Genomic DNA, 6,910 nt, shown 5'->3' with positions numbered 1-6,910 from the left:
ATTGGCCTGTATTCGGATCGTGAAGCTCGCTCTCGACTCTGATGGCTGCCTGTTTCTTTGAACTCTTTGGGTTTCCCCCCCCCTCCCCCCCCCCCCCCCCAATCTATGTTCAAATCTATCAGCATGTTGAACACCTCTTCACGTCTCACTCTGTCATATTTATGTTTTACAGTGGTCGACAAAGCAGAGTTAAAGGTCATCGTCATTACAATTCGACGATTCAGTTCAAGAAATCCGTATGCCATATTTTTTTTTAATATACTTTAGTTTTTCCGGAGTCGCATATCTGTATCTGTCGCATACATCTTTTCAATGTGAGGATCGGACTAAATATATATATAAATATATATATATATATATATATATATATATATATATATATATATATATATATATATATGTATATATATATATTGTAGAGGATTAGGAAGAAATGACCTAACAGCTAAATTGGTACAAGGAAATCTATGTTATAAAATGAGCCCACTTGTCTATCATTAGTTGTAGCCTATGTAAACTTGATCCTCTGCTATTACAACAGGGTACCACTATAGCAACAGTAATAGGGACATTTATATTCTGCCGGTTTTGCAAATTGTCAAGGCCCACTGTATAAATGTGTGCGCGCCTGGGGAAAGGTACGGTAACACGTATTTGCTCGAACTGAGATACAGGGCAGGAAAGGTCAAGAACTGTTTTTTGTTTTTAAAGACAAAAATTGAGATCCATTAAAAAGTTATTCTTTAGCCGTTTAGTGATTTTTCTACCAATATTTACAAGGCTTTGTGTTTATTCTAATCTTAAAATGTATGAACATGTTCTTTGACACCAGTCATCTTACGTATAAATAACAGAGATTGTTTGAGAACATAATTTAACAAAACAGTCTAGTAAGGGGTGGCAGATTTTACGCATTTGAACCCTATTCCACTTCACGAGCAAAGCCAAGCCAAAACGCCACTGTTTGAAATTCTTATGATTGTCGTTGACGAATATTTCTACAACTCATGTATAAAAATGAGCTCCTTAACATCTCATACCAACATCTAGGTTAGCTTGTATCTTTTTGAGTGATGTTCAGCTCGCATGAATGCAATGGCAGACAGTCCAACCCATTTATAACAGCCTCTGTTATTACAAGAACTTGAATATAACTGTGATTAATCAAATCCCATGGGTTTTTTCCTCTGTAACTGTAAGTGTAAGTAATATGAACCTGGCTATAACAGGTTTCAATTTGCGCAGACTATGATATTACAGTGATCTTCCAGCGTGCTAATTCGCTTTCGATCAATCAATTTTTTTTTTAAATTGACCCAACAAAGACATTTCGCCTGTTTGTATGATCGCTTGCCTGAACACAAACTTTCAAACACAATGTGTTGGCGTAACTGATCGATTCCGTCTCAGTGTCAGCAAAACAGCCCTCTGGAAAAAGATCTGGGGTAATCGAATGTATAATATTGTATATAGTAAACCGAAGGTGCAACGGTACTGGTAGTTTCCCTTGATAACGGTTGTATCAGGACTCGCTTATAAGTACTATAAGAGGAAAAAGCTGCAAGTCCTGTCTGTTCTGTTATATCTGAGTTTGACTGTACCGAAGGAAGGAAGGCTGCGCGCAAAAACAAGTCCATTTTGTTAGGTTGCTAGCTTTAATTGACTGTGAATTTGCTTTAAAATGTGTTTAATGGCACTTTGAAACTGTTTAATTGGCTAAAAATGCTATATTAACCTTGAAATCTGCGTAGTAACAGTGTTGTTAAGTTTTAGAGGCAAAACAACACGGCTAGCCAATCAATGAATATTCATTAGGAGTTGAACTTAATCCATATCTTATTTGTTAGTAGGACTTTTATTTAATTTAAAGTACTGGTTGAGAGAGCATATTTCTCTGCTCTCTACTTTTCACCGTTGCCCCTAACCCAGGCGTAAAAAAAATCATGAAACTGCCTAAAACGTATTGTCACAAACAGAAGCCTTTGTCATATACCCCGGCACAGATGAGGAAATGACAGACACAGTGGTTAATTATACATAGATGACAGACTAAGAAACAAAATGGTTGGAAAGTTGGAAAGGCACTGACGCAACTGTGATTTATAGAAAGGCTTTCAATCATTGACTGTTTACTACACGTTGATGCCATGCGTCATAGTAGATCTTGTTTGGAGTTTTTCTTACCGAGCTAAAGGGGAATCTGGTCATGAACGCAACCTTGTCGTTGAAAAGATTCAGCAGCCTATTGAACCATTTGCACTTTGATGACAACACATCACAATACATTCGTCAAGCAAGGGATGTTTGCACCCCACTTTGTGATCTCTGAATAACCTGACCACTGTTTCCGGTACCGTACAGGGCGTCACAGTGGACGAGTAACCTATTTCGTTCCGGAGCCACGGCAAGCTCACTAAGTACCCCCCCCCTCTTCCCCCCTCCCCCAGCTAACCGATTAAATAGGGGATTAAAATCTTCAAGGCTTGTGATTGCTTTTGATTCTACTACAAAATATCCTCCGAGTCTGAGAGGTCTTCAATAACTTGGGAAACAGCCGACGTCTAACCGACCGGCCGAAAGGACTGTTGGTCTGGACTCTAACATCGTGACTTTATACGATTTTTATGACACTGGTCGTATGTGAAAAATGTTCCATTGATCTAAATCTGGCCAAATCCCTAGCAAGAAAAAAGCTTACAATTGTCGAGACAGGAACGGAACAAAAGATTCCCTTCCAAAGAGTTCCTGGAGGAGAATGTTTTACGTCTTGAAGCTTCAAAATCCATTTTCAGGCAAGAAGCAGCTCTTAAATCCTGTGAAAACTATATAAACAAGAGCGTACTTCTCCTGAACTCGATTATAATAAGCCAGAGGTTTTCGGTGTCACGAGGAAGCCAGACATTGTAAGTACCTAAAACAAAGAAAAGGGGGTATCACTGTGCCATGGACAAAATGACCCACACGCTCACAATCAAATTATGCAAGACACATAGCTGGACTCTTGTCATGTTCTTCAACATTGCACCGTGAAACTTCCTTGTACCGCCCCCGCTACACCGCCAGTCTACCGAAAGCAGTACCTATATAAACACAGACATTGCGCCTTCACATCACCATCCGCCAACTGTGTGGGTTGTACGCTCCTTATTTAATAACTAATGTAAATTTGCCCCGCCATACCGCTAGCGAACTGACCTCCAGAAATACACATTGCCCACGGCCCACAACGCACACTGGTTGGTTACTTGATAATCTTTCTCCCACGAGAATAATAGAGATAGAAAAAAGAGACTTTCGGCTCTGAATACATGTGCATAATGTATACACCGCAAAAAAAGACACTTTTCAAACACAGTTTGTTCCTTGGCGTTGGGCTGTCGGGACTGAAAAAGAGAGGAACCTCTGCTTAATCGCCAGCCCCGCTTTCCCGCCAACTTTATGCTCGCCCCAAGAGTGGCGGTATAAAACGTTTAACAGTATTTATAGATTTGTCTTCTCTTGCTAAGGTGTGATAAAAAAAAAGTTAAAGTACCCTGCTGACCCCATGACTCGTGAGAACAAGAGACATTGATTCAACACCAGCTGGCTTTGAAACTCACTTGCTGTGGCCCAAATCCAGAGACGTTCATTCGTCCCTTAACTCCACTAGCCAACCAAGCAAACTATTTCTGTGGAACTCAAGATCGATCCACTAATTTTTTTCAAACTAAGGATTCGGACAACATTAAAAACCAATCCAAATTAAAGAGGAAGTAATTTCTTTAAAATCAAACCTTCATAGCGAGCCTTCTTCAATCTTATTTGACCAAACCAAATCAGTGCTTTATTGCCAGCCTCTTTTATCACCGCACAGTATTACCTACCTGTTTAAAAAACAAAACAAAACAAAACGGATAATCCAGATAGATGGGCAACTTGTCATTCCTCCGGTCCTCCTTCTCTTTGTTCTCGGTTTTTCTTCTCCACTCTTCCTCAATTCAATGAACAAGAAAGTTTCCATTCATGGACCTTAGATTCAAATACCCTCTTGGTTCCTTTCAAGACTGAAAGGTTCCATTGCAAAACCCACTATACGCCAAATCTAGGACATTTCCGCGAGACCCCGTCAACTCAATACTCTATAAATATATTATGATAAGAATTGTCGATAGTGAACTTTTTTTTTCTTTCTTGCACAACATCTATACCCTCAATATTTAATATAATAGAATTGAGTTCCGTTCATACTTTCGGTATCAGAAAATACCCCCTACCACTTTTCCCCCTTTAGTTTTGTAGTAGGCCTAAATGAATAATAATAATAATAATTCTATGGAGCCCTAGGAACGTAGGCGCACATAGAGATTAATAACAGCTACTTGTGCGGTGTGGTATGATGGTATGGTATGGTATGCTATGCTATGCTATGGTATGGTATGCTATGCTATGCTATGCTATTGTATGCTATGGTATGCTATGGTATGGTATGCTATGGTATGCCCATACCATAGTAGGCCTTTCGTACTGTTGGTAGTAAGGCACAGAATTAACATTGTTGAATCCTAGGATTTCAAACATAATAATATAATGTTGACGATGTCTCTAATTTGAAGCATATCAAGTTAGTCATGTTCTGAAAAGAAGGAAGTAATAGACCTACTTCCACTTGGAAGGGCCACGTTGTCTATGTCTTCCTCCCAGGCAAAGCTCTATTAAGCACCTTGCTTTAAGATCTGCTTTCTTTATGCATTCCTCCCAGGAAAAGTGCGTTTGTGCCTTTGTGTGTGTGTGTGTGTGTGTGTGTGTGTGTGTGTGTGTGTGTGTGTGTGTGTGTGTGTGTGTTTGTGTTGCGGGGGGGGGGAGTGAAGGTGTGTGTGTATATGTTTGTTTGTTTGTGTCTCTGAGTGTATGTTTGTGTGTGTGTGTGTGTGTATGTGTGACTGCCTTTACGTGTATTATGATGAATGTAGATAAATGATTTTATGAGGTCTTATGTCGCCCAAATGACCAATTCCATCATTACTGGTGTAACGCACTTATAGCCCAAATAGGGAGGGGGCGCTATAGTTACTCATTATTACAGATTGGGCTAAGAAGAACCTAGTCTGATCAAAAAGCCTACCTTTCTGTAAAAATTGATATCAGATCTAACTGCAATTTTGCCTTTAAACATCACAAAATCCAAGCTAGATCCACTAATCTGAGGTGCTAATTTCTCTCACTTGACAATGACTCACTGACTTAAGATATATTTTAAACATAGTAGTATAACAACTCATTACTGCTTTTTTCTGGCAGTTCAGTGATGTCTGTTTTCTTTTCTTACATCATCTATTTTAGGGCATAATGTGTCTTATAGACACAAATAGTCACTCCGGGTTTCTTTTTTAAAACATAAAGAGCCATCAATAAGGTTCAGGGCCATGTGAAATTAAGGTTGACTAGCAGCTAGATCTTTTTCACAATGGGCAGGACATTTCTTTATCAAACTGAAACAGTGTGCTTTTTATTGTTTTGTTTTATTGAATGTTGTCCAAAAACACCGTAGTAAAGGCTTCGTTTCAGTTATCACTACACTATGTAGTAAAACAATTGACCAGGCTACAAAACAACATTTAAGTTCACTTTTTTATCTTTAGTGAGTCCAGAGTAGTCACGGTTGTTTTACTATTGTCCAAAATTAGACTTACTTAAAACAGCAATATTAGGAGCTTTAGTTTAGGTGCTGTAAATGGTCTACTTTAGTTCTTAAAATCAATATAAACTAAAGTTTAATACCGACATAAAAAACACTACTTATTTAGTACACTTTTTTTTTAAAGTGAACATATGAATGAAAAATACAGTTTCCCTTTTCAAATGTCACAAGGGAAAGTTTAACTCGATTTTTAAAATACCAGTACATGTCATTGTATTCATCGTTTGTTTGGCTGCATTTGCTTTATCAAGAGCTTCATTGCCTTCCTACTCCCAAAGGCTGAAAAACTCTAGAATGTTTTTCCTATGGCTCATCCTGATTTAATTTAACGCCAAACTCATATATTTGAGGGGGGGGGGGGGGTTGGTATTGGGATTCAGGAGGAGAGATGGGTGGGGTGGTTATGGGAGGTTCCCATGACACCCACATCTTTTCATACTTCTTTTTAAAAGTTCTATTGGCCCTATACGCTTTGATTCAGTCAATAAAAAATAAACCACGTTGTAGATTAAGTGCCGAGGAAGAAATAAGGGGGTTTTTTTCTTCTTTTTGTAAAAGCCTATATCTCTATCTCTATCTATTCAATAACACATTTATGTGTAGATCTAGTTGTAGAAAGAACGCTGTACTATTGCTATTTAGTAAATTTAGATATAGATTTTATAGTGCGCCTCGGCGCCCATGTAAAAAAAAATCAACAAGAACCAAGCCTCGCCTATCGCGTATAAGAGAGAGAGAGAGAAAACATGCCTAACCCTTTGCTTTAGCATGAACTCCTTCACACAACTTGCCACCAAAAAAACATGGCGGACACCGCTGTCAAATGTTGCCGTCGCGCAACAAGACGAGAGAGGGGCGTGCTATATCTAGTGCGTATAGTGTACATCTATGAGTTTTGCCTATCCAAAATAATATTCTCTGGTACATGAAACACGGTGTCTGACGTCACCGGTGTTCGTCCAAAATTTCCCTTACGTTTGTCCTATGTCTCCCGCAGAGTGGGGTCGTTTCGTACATCTTAGGGTATCTCAGATATAATACTCTGGCAGTAAACTGTGATGATGCACAACGTTGATACCACTTTTGGTGATACCTAAATGGCTTACAATAATGATGAAATCTCTTTCCTTTACATAATTAAATTTTTGCTGAATTGACATGGTAAAAAGTGTCCGAAGCCTCCCCCACTCTCCTTTACTTGTTGAAAAAAGCTATTCAGATGTGTTTGCTGTT

Source organism: Aplysia californica, unplaced genomic scaffold, assembly GCF_000002075.1.
Source record: "Aplysia californica isolate F4 #8 unplaced genomic scaffold, AplCal3.0 scaffold00479, whole genome shotgun sequence".
NCBI lineage: Eukaryota > Metazoa > Mollusca > Gastropoda > Aplysiida > Aplysiidae > Aplysia > Aplysia californica.
Note: the sequence above shows the minus strand (reverse complement) of the source record.